The 13,975-nt window shown below is 37.9% G+C and overlaps 1 long non-coding RNA gene across 1 annotated transcript in view; it reads left to right on the top strand.

Annotated features, from left to right (window-relative positions):
- LOC145544622 (uncharacterized) overlaps nucleotides 1-5,162 on the top strand; it is a 28,499-nt gene extending 23,337 nt beyond the window's left edge. The window contains exons 3-4 of the long non-coding RNA XR_014081489.1: nucleotides 2,867-3,780; nucleotides 4,111-5,162. This is a non-coding gene — a long non-coding RNA (uncharacterized LOC145544622). The remainder of the gene's footprint in view (nucleotides 1-2,866; nucleotides 3,781-4,110) is intronic.
- Nucleotides 5,163-13,975: the final 8,813 nt, after the last annotated feature.

The following is a 13,975-nucleotide window of genomic DNA, read 5'->3' as shown; positions in this document are numbered from 1 at the left end:
TTTCTGTTTACATTTTAGAAAAACTTCCAAAGTTTTTCTTTTTCTGTAAAAAATTTGTAGAAAAAGGTGAATGATAGCAAACATTGCCATGATTTGAGCCATTGCTTTAGAATCATGTTCCAGTCTTGGTGAAAATGATACAGGCAGTCAAATCTTCCCTTTTGAGTTCTTCTGGCAATGGTTACATGGCCAAATGGAAGAAGTCAAGTCCTGTTTCTGTATTCTTAGAGCAACTGTGCCATTATTGTTTGTTGTGAATCTACTCTTTCAATTAAGTAGTACCACAGAATGGAAGACTCATAATTCTCCTAAAGCAAGGTCAAATGATTCTAAATGGTTATAAACTTCCTCTCCAAACAATCTATAACTAAATCCATGTGCGTAGGACTGACTGTTTAACTGGAAGTTCTCTGAATTAATTTACACATAGGATACAAAGTTTATTAAAGATTAAGTAATGAACTGCTAGTTTGGAGCATATTTATATGTATGTGTATATGTATACTTATTATATATGACATAAAACACACACATAATTATATATGTATATATACACACTCAAAAATAACTGCCACAACTGTCTAGAACTTAGCAAAGTATTTTCTTCACAGAAGATTATTTTGTCACTGATATTGTTTAGAGTTTTCAGTGTAAAGTGGTAATAAAAAGAGAAAGTCTTTAAGTCAATTTGTTATTGCTTTAAAATTCTAAATGGGCAATATACCTCTTATTCCCTGCACACAGGGAGGAATTCTCACCCCATCAATCTAATACTTTTCCAGGTAGAAAACTTGCTTTTATATTAAAAATGCTCATCTTCTCTCTTCCTTTCTAAGTCATATTTCTTATTTTTTGAAAAATCAAATTCATTCATTAGAGCTTCCAGAAAAATGGTAAAAGTAAGTAATAGAGTGAGTGTTGTCCTTTTTCTGGTTTTAATGGAATACCTCTAGTGTTCTTCATTAAAAATAATACTGGCAGTTGGTTTTATTTAAACATATTGCATCATATTAAAAAAGTATTTCTTATTCCCAATTAACTAAAGGATTAATCAAGAATACATAAATGACTTTTATCAAATTATTTTTAATATCTATTAATATCACTGCTTTTTTCTCTCTGACCTAAGAACATGATAAATCAAGCTTTTATCCTTCATAATTATATCATTCTTCTATTACTTCAACAAGATCTACTTGGTCAACTTACAGCAGGTTTCAATTTGTTAGTATTTTATTCATGATTTTTAACAAATCTGTATTCAGAGATAGAACAAATTTGAGATATTATTTTTGTTCGTTTGCTTTTGCACAGTCTTTGTCAGGTTTGGTGTCAGGGTTATACCAGCTTTGAGAAATGCACTGGGAAACCCTTGTCTTTTCCTGTTTTTCGTGTGTGTGCATGTGTGTATGAGTAAAATGATTCCCTCCAGATTGAATTAATTAACATAACCATCATCTCACTTATTTCTCTTCTCCATCTTCTTCTTTAGTAAGGACATTTAAGTTCTACTCTTAGCAAATTTCAGTTACTATACAATACAGTATTGTCAACTATAGTCACCATGTTTTACATGAGATCCTCAGACCTTATTTATCTTATCACTGAAAGTTTAGCTTTCTAATAGTAGCTTCCTATTTCACTCCCTAGCCCCTGACAACCACTTTTCTACTCTCTGTTTCTACGAGATTGACATTATTTTTTATTCCATATTTAAGTGACATCATGCAGTATTTGTCTTTGTCTGACTTAAAGTGAATGAGCCCTCCAGGTTCATTTATGTTGTTGCAAATGACAGAATTTCCTTCTTTCTTATTGCTGAATAATATTCTTCTCTCTTTCTTTCCAAGTCTAGCTAAAGCTTCATATATTTTGTTGTTGTTGTTTTTTAAAATCATCTCAGTTTCATTGTTTTTTTCTATTGCCTATCTAGTCTCTATTCATTAATTTCTACTCTGATCCCTACTATCTCCTTCCTTTTACTAACTTGGGGTTTTCTTTTCTCTCTCTTTTTTTTTAGTTGCTATAAAATTAGGTTGTTTATTGAATATCTTTCTTTTTTCTTAATGTGGGCATGTATTACTGTGAACTTTCCTCTTAGAACTGTCCTTTCGTTAGAACTGTCCTACTTAGAACTTTCCTCTTTTGCTGGATACCATAAGTTTTGGTATGTTGTATTTCCATTTTTATGTGTCTCAAGATACATTTTTATTTTGTTTTTTATTTCTTCTTTGATCCACTTGTTTTTCAGGACCATATTGTTTAATCTACTCACATTTGTGAATTTTCCATTTTCCTTCTTATAACTGATTTCTGGTTTCATACCATTATGGTTGGAAAAGATGCTAGATATGATTCTAATCTTCTTAAGTTTATTAAGACTTATTTTGTGGCCTAACATATGGTCTATCCTGGAGAGTATTCTATGTGCACTTGAGAAGAATGTGTGTTCAGCTGCTTTGGGATGGAATGTTCTGTAACTACCTGTTAAGTCCATCTGGTCTAACATGGTCGAATATGGCACCAGAGCTAAACAATCAAGGGTTGCTTTCCCTGGGTGGCAGCCACAAAGCAGGGACATCAGTTGTATGCACAAACTCTTTCCAGGGAGATACTAGTGGTTTGGAATGTGATTGAGGGAGAATGCAGAAGTGATTTTTGCTGGCTTCCCTGATCTTGAGGGAGGTTTGCAATCAGCCTCTAGATGTGTGCTAAACTAGAAGTCTGACTCTTAAGCAGTAGCCTGTAAAGTATGCATGTAGATCTCTTTCAGGAAAAGGTTGGGAGGTGGGCTTTATTATCTGGTTCTTCTATGCTGAGCCTTGGGGTGATAGCTGGTTAAAAACTGTTTCTTTGTTTGCTACAGTCCTGTGGGATCCACAAATGAAGCCAAATTGGCCACTGGAACTGGGTAATCAAGAAGGGTGTCATCTGGGCAGCAGCTACAAAAGCAAATGTGGCAGATATTTGCACTTTCTTCTTCCAGTAAGACGCCAATGACCTGGAGCAGGCCAGAGGGAGAATGTGGGAACCAAACCTGCCAGCCTCCTTGTCTCTGCGTAGAATCACAAATGTATGCTAAATTAGAATCCTGGATGTCTGCATCAGCTTTCACAAATATGCCTCTTTTGAGAAAGACTGGGAGATGGGCACTTCTGTTTGCTACCTCTGTGATGACCCCTAGAGGGGAGAGCCACAGTGAGTTCTCTTGAGCCTGTTAAGAACTGTTTCTTGTTTGCTATCATCAAGTGGGTTTTGTGGACACAAGCCCCAGTGGCTTTTAAAATAGGTGTTTGGGGGGCCCACCATTCAGGTGGAAGTCTTAAAAGTTGTGGCGCTAGATTCTGAGTCAAAACGTTCTGCTCCTCAGGGTTTCCCTCCTGATTGTATGTTGCTGTGATGAAGATAAGGTTTATGGCAAGAGGACTCAGCATCTTCTACCTGTTTTGATGTATTTTCTTATTTGCTCAACATGTAGAAATCATTCAGCTGGTTTATAGATTTTTTCAGAAGGAAATGATCCATGTACAGATATAGATTTGGTGTGTCCATGGGAGGAAGTGAGTTCAGAAGCCCCCTGTGTCACCATCTTGGACTGGAACATTCAAGAAGAAGTTCCTTGACATATGTCTTGTGTGGACAACAAAATATTGCCTACCATATCAGTAAACAAATGATGTTGGGACCAACAAGTCTTCAGGCACTGCAGCCACCTCCAACAATGCACACTGAGAGGATTCAAGATGGAGAAAAACAGAATACTGGACCCAGATAGTTAAGGTACATGTGAAAAGAATGATTTCAATGAGCCCAGACTTTCATCTTCCCATACATAGAACAGTACTAAGTTCATTAACTCGAGACATCTGTTCTTTCTATAATTAGCAATAATCTTTTGATGTTCAACTACCTGTTCATTTCTTTCTTTTCTTCTTCTTCTTTTTTTTTTTTTTTTTTAACAAAAACTCCTATATATCCTAGCTCCTCCCTTACCTCTTTGGAACAGCCCTTCAGAGCTATCTGAGAGATGATATCCCAGACTTAAGTCCTCAGTAATGCCCCAAATAAAACATAATTCTCAACTTTTAGGTTGTACTTTTTTTTTTTCAGTTGACAATTTGCAACAACTTTTTTTTTGGATACGACATCAGAAGCACAAGAAACAAAAGCAAAAGTAAACAGGTGGGATTACATGAAACTAAAATGCTGCTGAAGAGCAAAGAAAACCATCAACAAAATGAAAAAGCAACATACACAATGGAAGAAAATATTTGCCAACCATATATCATTCAAAATATATAACAAACTTCTGTAACTCCTTAACAAAAAAACAGATTTTAAAATGGGCAAGGGACCTCAATAGACATTTCTAGAGAAGATCTACAAATGACCAACAAGTATATACAAAGGTGCTCAACATAACTAATCATCAGAGAAATGCAAATCAAGACTATAATGAGATATCACCTCACTCTGCTATGATGACTTTAATTATTATTTATTTTTTAAAGCTAAATGTTGTTCAGGATATGGAGAAAGGGAATCCTTATACACTGAGGGTAGGACTGCAAATTGGTATAGACACTATGGAAAACATTTGGAGATTCTTGAAAAAATTAAAAGTAGAGCTACCATATGATCCAGCAATCCCAGTTCTGAGTATTTATCCAAAGGAATTGGAATAAAAATCTTGCAGAGATATCTGTACTCTCATGTTCATTGCAGTATTATTTACAATCATCAGGATATGGAAACAACCTAAAGGTCCACTGACAGATGAACAGTAAAGAAAAGTGATATATGCATAGTGCTATAGATTGAATGTTTGTGCTCCACCTCCACTCATATGTTGAAATTGTAACTCCCAAGGTGATGGTATTAGGAAATGCAGTCTTCGGGAGGTAATTAGGTTATGAGGCTTGAGCCCTCATAGATGAGATTAGTGTCCTTATATAAGAGACCCAAGAAATCTCCCTCTCCCCTTCCTCCATGTGAGGACCCAGTGAAAATACGCCAACTATGACAAAAAGTGGATCTTAACAAGACACTGGATCTGCCAGCATCTTGATCATGGACTTCCCAGCCTCCATAATCTGAGAAATAAATCTCTGTTTTTTAATGATACCCACTCTCTGATATTTTGTCATAGCAGCCCAACACAGACTAATACACATACAGAGGAGTATAATTCAGCCTTTTTTTTTTTTTTTTTAAAAAAAGGAAATCTTGCATTTGTGACAACAAGAGTGGCCCTGGAGGATATTTTGCTAAGTGAAATAAACCAGACATAGAAAGACAAATACTGAATGATTTCACTTACATGTGGCATGAACAATCTCATAGAAGAAGAAAGTAGGATGGTGGTTTCCAGAGGCTAGGGGTGGAGGAAATGAGGAAGTGAGGGTCAAGGGGGACAAAACTTTACTTGTACTAAAAGATGATGCTGTTAAAGTGCTGCACTCAATATACCAGCAAATTTGGAAACCCCAGCAGTGGCCCAGGGGTGGAAAAGGTTGGTTTTTATTCCAATAGCAAAGAAGGGCAATGCCAAAGAATGTTCAAACTACTACACAGTTGCACTCATTTCACATGCTAGCAAGGTCATGCTCAAAATCCTTCAAGCTAGGCTTCAATAGTGTGTGAACTAAGAACTTCCAGATGTACAAGCTGGATTTAGAAAAGGCAGAGGAACCAGAGGTCAAATTGCCAACATTAGCTGGCTCACAGAAAACACAAGGGACAAAGAACATCACCTGTATTTCAGTAAATAAAGGATGTTGTGGCCATCAAGCTTTCAGCCACAGCAGCCACTCACAATGGTGTACCCCGAGGGAAACTCAGAGTGGAGGTAAACTAGATACTAGGCCCTAGATAGCTAAGGTGCATATCAAAGGAATAATTTGAACAAACCCAGAATCTTGCACCTTCCCATACACTAACAAAAAGCAGTAAATCTATTAAATTTAGATGTCTGGGGTTTTTTTTCCCCCCTTTAATTAGCAGCAATATTTTCATGTTCGATTACCTGCTTCATTATTTATTTATTGATTTTTTGCAAAAATTCTAGGATACTGGCTCCTACCATATCTCTTTGGAACAGTCCCTCAGAGCTACTTGAGAGGCTATATCACGAACCAAAGTCCTCAGTAATGCCTCAAAAAATAATCCTTGGAAATTCCCCCACACTCCAGTGGTTAGGACTCCACACTCTCACTGCTGAGGGCCTGGATTCAATTCCTCATCAGGAAACTAAAACCCCATAAGCTATTGGCACGATCAAACAAATAAAAAATCTCAACTTTTACAAAGAGCATTTTCTTTCAGTCAACAGATAAATAAGTTCTGGAGATTTACTACATAGCATTGTGCCTATTACTAACAATACTGTATTGTATACTTAAAATTTGCTAAAAGAATAGATGTTATGTTAAGTGTTCTTACCGCATGCACACACACAGGATAATAATAAAGGGTGTGGGAGGAAACTTTAGGAGGTGATGAACATATCAATGGCCTTGATGGCATGGTGCTTTCACAGGTGTATACTAATCCTCAAGCTTGAGTTGTGTACATTAAATATGTATAGCATTCTATAAGTCAATAATACTTCAATGAAAAGTGGATTTTATACAACAATAAGCGATGACCAGCTGAGTGGCTGGACCAAGAAGAAGCTCCAAAGCACTTCCCAAAGCCTAATTTGCACCAAAAAAAGCTCATGGTCACTTTTTGGTGGTCTGGTTGCCCATCTGATTCACTACAGCTTTCTGAATCTTGCAAAACCATTAAATCTGAGAGGTATACTCAACAAATCGATAGGATATACCAAAAACTGCAATGCCTGCATCTGGCACTGGATAACAGAAAGGGCCCTATTCTTCTCCATGACAACGCCTGACCACACATCGCACAATCAGCACTTCAAAAGTTAAACAAGTTTGGCTACGAAGTTTTGCCTCATCTCCCATATTCACCTGGCCTCTCGCCAAATGACTACCACTTCTTCAATCACCTCGACAACTGTTTGCAGGGAACACACTTCCACAACCCACACGATGCAGAAAATGCTTTCCAAGAGTTCATCGAATCCCAAAGCATGGATTTTTAAGCTACAGGAATAAACAAACTTATTTCTTGTTGGCAAAAAAAAAAAAAAAATAAAAACAATGTGGTGACTTAGAATAACAACAATAATTTCATTATCTCCCTTGGTTCCTGTGGGTCAGAAATGCAGAGAGGGCTTAACCCAGTGTTTCTGGGGTCTCATGAAATTGTAATTGGATGATGGCTGGAGCTGGAACATCAGAGAATTAAGGTAGCTGGGGCTAGCCTGGCATTCATATAGTTGTATCTTCATATAGTTTTGGGTTCTGTTTATGTGATCTCTCCACATAGGCCAGTTTGAGCTTCCTCACAGCATGACTTCCTGTGGCAACTAAAGGCTAAAAGATTCATTATTCCAGTAAATACTGGAAATGCAATGCAAATATTGAAGTTGCATTGTCATTTACCCCTGCCTAGGAAGTCATACAGCCAATCTAGTTTCAAAGAAAAGAAAATTAGAGCCCATGTATTGATAGGGAAGTGGCAAACTCACATTGTAGAAGAGCATGTGAGATTTGGATTGGGAACACCACCCAATTTGGAGAGAACTGATATCTAAACAATAGTATGTGTTTTGATCCATGAATATGGTATATTTCTCCATTTATTTTGGTCTTCAGATTTTTTGGCCAATATTTTATAGCTTTCAATACAATATCTTGAATATCTTCTGTTATATTTATCTCTGTCTATGTATTTGATGATTTTGATTCACTTTTTACTTCATTTAAAATTGTTTATTGCCAGTATATAGAAATTAACTGATTTTTATATTTCCCTTGCTAAAGTCACTTATTAATTCTAGTTGTTTATATATTCTATTGAGTTTTATATACATACAGTCATGTCATCTACAAATAACGAAAGTTTTACTCCAAGCTTTATACGCCACCCCTCCTCCCAAGACTTTCAGTGCTATGCTGAATAGAAATGGTGACAGTGGCCATCATGGCCTTGTTCTCAATGTCAGAGGGAAAACATTCATTATTTCATCAGTTATTATAACATAAGCTATAGGTTTTCTGAAATACACTTTAATTAGATCAATGAAGTTCCCTTCTATTTCTAATTTGCTGAGAGATTTACCATGAATCTATGTTCAATTTTATCAAATTATTTTCCTTCATTTATTGAAATTTATTTTGTCTCTATTTTGTTAACAGTACATGAAACACGTCAACGTTGCAATGTTAAAAACAAACTTACATCCTTGGACTAAATCCCATTTGTTCAAGATGTATTATTTTTTAAAATACACTCTCTGGGTTCTATTTGCTAAAATTTTACTTAGAATTTTTTATTTTTACGAGAAATGTTGGCTCATAACTGGGATAATTATTAATAGTGCTTCCTTTCACTCTGAATAGGTTAAATTAAATGATCACCCTAGGAAATACTACCTCTTCTTTCATTTTATTATTTACATGATTTTATTGTATTATTTACATTTTATTATTAAGTTGTAACCTTCCTGAGTTTTTCTTCTGGTTCTATAATAGATTATTTTGAACAGTCTTCTGAATTATATTCCCTTTTCTTTGTTCTGTAGGATTTTTCACACAAGCCTAGTTTTGAGGTATAAACAGCAGGATTTGGTTTTGTTCTCCTCACCTCCATCTAAGATGAAGTCTTTCCAGACTAGATGTTGGTTATCAGTGAGTGTAACTGTGGTACCTTTGGCCACACTGCCAATCTATTGCATGATGGGCATCTTTTTTTCAGACATGGAGTACAATTTGACATGCAGAATGTCCAGAGCAATTTTCTGTTTCTAGCAGGCATCGCCTACCATGGCTTCATTCTACTGAGATGGCACATTCCTCCACCCGTTTCTCTGTTCTTCTGACCCACTGCTCACCTGCAACACTCCAGTTGATACTGTGTACTGCTATTAGAGATCTTCCTGTCTCCACCCTTGCCTCTAGTGTTTACCTTGTAAATATTGCACCTCCCAGGATACAGTACAAAATTGCTGGTTCTCCTTCCTCCTGCCCTCCCCCACATATACATACACTTCCTGCCCAGTTATTTACTAGGAGGTGCTAGCAGCAAATAGATAGTAGTGTTAGCATCCTCAAAAAGCAGCACTTCCATGGCATATGGGTTTGTGTTGTAGTTGGTTGAGACCTTGGATCTCTGGGTCTGAAACAAAACGTAGGGGCAGCTGACTTCCTATCGAGCTCAATTATATGAGCCGTAACCTGGATACGTTACGTGTGTGTAAAGTCTGTGTAGGACACATAAAGTCTGTGTCCTACTTTCTGTCATCACCTGCTGCCTCTGGTGGGTCCTATCAGACCGCCCTTTTCTTTCGACTGTGTCCCACTTTATAATTAGTGAAAATGCCTCCCAGAATCCGGTCAAGCCATTGACTGGGTTGAAGTTTCTAGTGTTCTTTTAAGTTCTTGTCTTTTTCTTTGTTTTCATAAATAACATAAGGAAAGTTGGGAGAGGCTGGCTCATACACTTCTAGCCAAATGGCATTAAAGCCAGAAGTTATTTCTTTGTGGTTACCTTATTTTTTAGCTATGTATCTAGATCTGTCTCTAGGGAGAGAGGAGAGGGGTCAGCAATCCTTGAAATAGGACTGTCTGGCTTGGGTTGGACATAAATGGTGTAAAGAAATAGAATCCAGGCCTCAGAAAGTGCTATCTTGTGGCCTGTAGTGAGCTGTTTACACAGGACCTGTTTTTCTGCACACACATTAGATGTCACTGCATTGATTTCAGCACAAAGAGACCCTCTTCCCCGTCTCTCCTCTCCTGGTTCCCTCTCAACAAGTCACATTTCCTAACCATTGGGCCACCGTCTTTCCTATCAGTTGAAATGTCCACTCAATAAGTTCTCTGCAAAGTGAAAACTCCAGTCTTGGCTGCTTGTTTCTCAAGTCTCCTTCCTGGGTTTATTCTTTCAAAACATTTGATCAGGCAATTAAGGCTGGAGAAATGCAAGAGAGAAGGGTGGTCTGGTAGGACCCACCAGAAGCAGAAGGTGATGACGTAATTAAGGTTTTGTACCTCATCCACAGAAGCTTGAGGCTCACTCCTGGTGAAAGTTATTCTTACTTTTGTTGTTGCTGTTTAGTTGTTAAGTTGTGTCTGACTCTTTTGTGACCTCATGAACTGTAGCCCACCAGGCTCCTCTGTCCATGGGATTTTCCAGGCAAGAATACTAGAATGGGTTGCCATTTCCTTATCCAGGGCATCTTCCCATCCCAGGGATTACGAACCCACTCATCCTGCATTGGCAAGCGAGTTCTTTATCACTGAGCCACCAGGGAAGCCCATTCTTACTTTTATTCTTATCTTTAAAAAGAAACTTGTTTTTCAAAAACTGTGATTTCAAACTTGCAGGGCTAACATAAATATCTCAAAAACAAATTGTGTGGTGATAGTTTTACAATTTCATTTTGGTAAAATTTTCCAAAAAGGGGTTTGGGGATTATTGAAAGACTTAAGAAATTTTCAAAGATTAATTCACTCATTCATTAAATGAATATTTATTGATAATCAACTATGTTCAAGGCTGAATTAGGTACATAAACTTCTACTGGGGAAAGACAGACATAAAACCAACAATTTTGGAAGTCTTTGTGTGTTGTAATTGTGGTATAGGCATAATATTTATTATTAAGAATTTAGATGAAGGAAGAGATCTTTTACTTCTAAATAAAATTAAATCCTACTGGAGAGATTGCCCAGGTTGATGAAGTTCAGCCTGATGACCCCTGCTACTGTGGGACTGATAACAAGCAGGAAAATAGCACAGGGCCCATTCCTCAGTCTCAGTGGCTCCCACTTTGACTGACATTGCTCTGCAATAGTGATGCATTCTTCTGGAGAATCCATTCTTTCTATCCAAGCTTGACCAATGAGAGCTTCCACCAAGGGTTCAGGTGTGCAAACTCAGTGCCTGGATTCCACAGCACCTTAACAATGGTCTCCTGGAGGTCTTGCCCCTCCAGAGAAGATGGTGTTATGTGGTCAGGCTCACAGAATCAGCAACCTTCTCCTCTAGCCCAGATACCCCAGAGCAACAGGTATTGGTTTTTACTTCCCAGGGAATTTGCATATGTTTCCCAAATTTTAGGTTGTGTAGAATGATCTACACATGAAACATGTTCCAGAATCTCCTTTGTTCTGACTATGATTTCTTTCAAATCACTCAGCACCACCACACAGGTGACAACACGCTTAGTGCTAAGATTTCTGCATGTGGAAATCTACACAGGTAGAACCCCTCCCAAAGGGAGGCATACTCATCGTTCCTCATCCCCTTAGTCACTGGGTTCTCTATCTAGCGGCTTTATAGCTACTTTGACTGCAATGTTCTCAAACAATTTTTAAAAACCATTCTTTCGCTCTTCTTTTCACAAGTTTTAAAAAATAAAAAAGGGGCAAAGTCAGATTTCTTTTCAGAATCAAAATGCAGAACAAATGGAAAAATAATGGAATTTAACCTTCCCAAGCTTGAATATACACAAATAATGCAACCAGTTCTTATATTTTCAACAGCTCTCGACATACAATCCATCTTCTTTGACTTGGATCAAGTTCTATTCTCATTTCCAATTATGCCAATTCTCCTGTTACTCAAAAAGAAAAAGCCTTCTTGGTTATTTTCAGAAACTGCTATGTAGCTTACCCACACCAACACCCAGCAAACTACAGGACGGAGTGGAATGTGGGTGAGACAGAGGCAGAGGAGATTCACCAGGATCTCTTAGTCCTTCTGTAAATCTGATTGTTAACATTTCTATTATATCATGACAGTGACTACTGACGGTTTTTTTTATGAGAGAAATGGGGGAATTCCTTTCTTTTTCATGCAACTAGTGCATAAAACAGTGGTGTCATCAGCTGAGCTGAAGGGAGACTCCAAAGGGGCCAAAAGAGCTCTGAGATCTGAATAGTTATTCTTATAGCAGGACGGTGTCTTCAATGCCCCTTTGCCAAGGGTCCTGGTGGTGGTAAGGTTTTATGATATTGTGGTTGGACCACACTGAATAAGATAACCAGCCATTTCAGGCACAGGCTAGGCTGTGGGCAGGAACCAGATTATGATGAACTATTTATTGCTAAATTTGCAGACTTGCACTCTTTCCTGGAGAGATGGCCCTGCCAGAGAGAAGCAATGACCTTTGTTTAGCTTGTGGTGGGTATAATGACAGGGGCGAATGTTTACTGAGTCAACTCTGTGCCAGGCCCTGGATTTGAAGTTCACTAGCCAGAGTTCAAATTCTTGCTCTAACAAGAATTTGGGTGTCTGACTCTATACGAATTACTTAATTTCTCTGGTCTCAGTTTATACATCTGTAAAATGGGGATTCATTGGTAGCTTCATCACACAAGGTTGATGTAAAGATCAAATGAGATAATGATTCAGAAGCACCTTGTAAGTGGTACCAATGAGAAGGAATGGCTGGTTATCTTATTCAGTGTGATCCAACCACAGCATCATAGAACCTGCTCCACCCGGAGGTCCTGTCTGGGGGAATTCCAAGGTCTCGCCCAACTGGAGAAGCAGGTCACTTGGCACATCCCTGTCTGGTATCTGGAGACCCATGATAGCTGGCAAGCCAGAACTGTAGTGATACGTAAGTAAAGGACTGGGCAAGAGACACCGTGGGCAGGCATGTCTGCTTTTAGAGCTGGGGTGCCATTTCAGGCACAAGAAAAGGCTGGGCTGTGGGCAGGAACCAGACTGTGATGAACTACTTCTTACTATATTTGCAAACATGAGCTCTAACATTTATACAAATCCTCACAGGAAAAAAATAATAATAAAAAGTTTCAGAGAGTAAGATCCAGAGATCCAGACGGTAAGAAATAAAATGACAGTATCTTTCAGACCATGATAGAAGGCAAAGGATTTTTGTTGCTGTTGTTAATTTAGAATGACATTCAGACTAAAAGGGCAAAAGAAGTAAGTGAATCATGCGAATCACTGAATAAAGGCCGACTAAACTTGGATTTTTCGAATTAGAAAAGATAAAAGATCAACATACTCTCTTTCATTAAAATTAAATAAAAAATCACTTGATACCCATATGATATCACCTACATGTGGAACTGAATATACGACACAAGTGAATTTATCTACAAAACACACACAGACTCAGGCACAGAGAACAGACTTGTGGTTGCCAAGTGCGAGGTGGAAGAGGAATGGAATGGGAGTTTAGAATTAGCAGATACAAACTATTACATATAGAATGGATGAATAACAAGGTTCTGCTATATAGTGGAGGGAACTATACTCAATATCCTGTGATAAACCATAATGGAAAAGAATATGAAAAAGACTATATATAGTATGTATAACTGAATCACTTTTCTATACAGTAAAAATTAGCACAACATTATATATCAACTATACTTCAATAAAATAAATTTAAAAAATAATTTGAATGCTCAGTTTCTTTTACTGCCAGTAAAGAAAAGGAGAAATGGACAGTGAGAGATGGGCAGAAAAAGGGAAAGAACAGGAAAAGTTGGCTGGAAAGGGAGGCAGGGTAAGGGGCAACCAAGGGCAGCAAGGAGGGTGAGAGGAAATAGGGCCACAGAAATTGCTCTTGTTACTTGAAGCACGGACCTCCGAATAAGTTATTACTAACTTTGGTTTTCTGATTATTTTTCAGAGTCTAGAAATCGCTCATCTATCTGTATTAGGGAGAAATGTTTGTTTCCACTGGAACTCTTGAAAATTGTGATATGAGAAGCAAGGGCTCAACTTTTAGGTATTTTCTTTGGGTGATGGTAGTTGTAGCTTCGGGCTTACCTGGTAGCTCAGCTGGTAAAGAATCCTCCTGTAATGCAGGAGAGCCCAGTTTGATTCCTGGGCTGGAAGATCCCTTGGAGAAGGGATAGGC

This window comes from Giraffa tippelskirchi, chromosome 4, assembly GCF_054371585.1.
Source record: "Giraffa tippelskirchi isolate mGirTip1 chromosome 4, T2T-mGirTip1v1.2.pri, whole genome shotgun sequence".
NCBI classification, from domain to species: Eukaryota; Metazoa; Chordata; class Mammalia; order Artiodactyla; family Giraffidae; genus Giraffa; species Giraffa tippelskirchi.
This window is presented reverse-complemented; position numbering and strand designations above follow the sequence as displayed.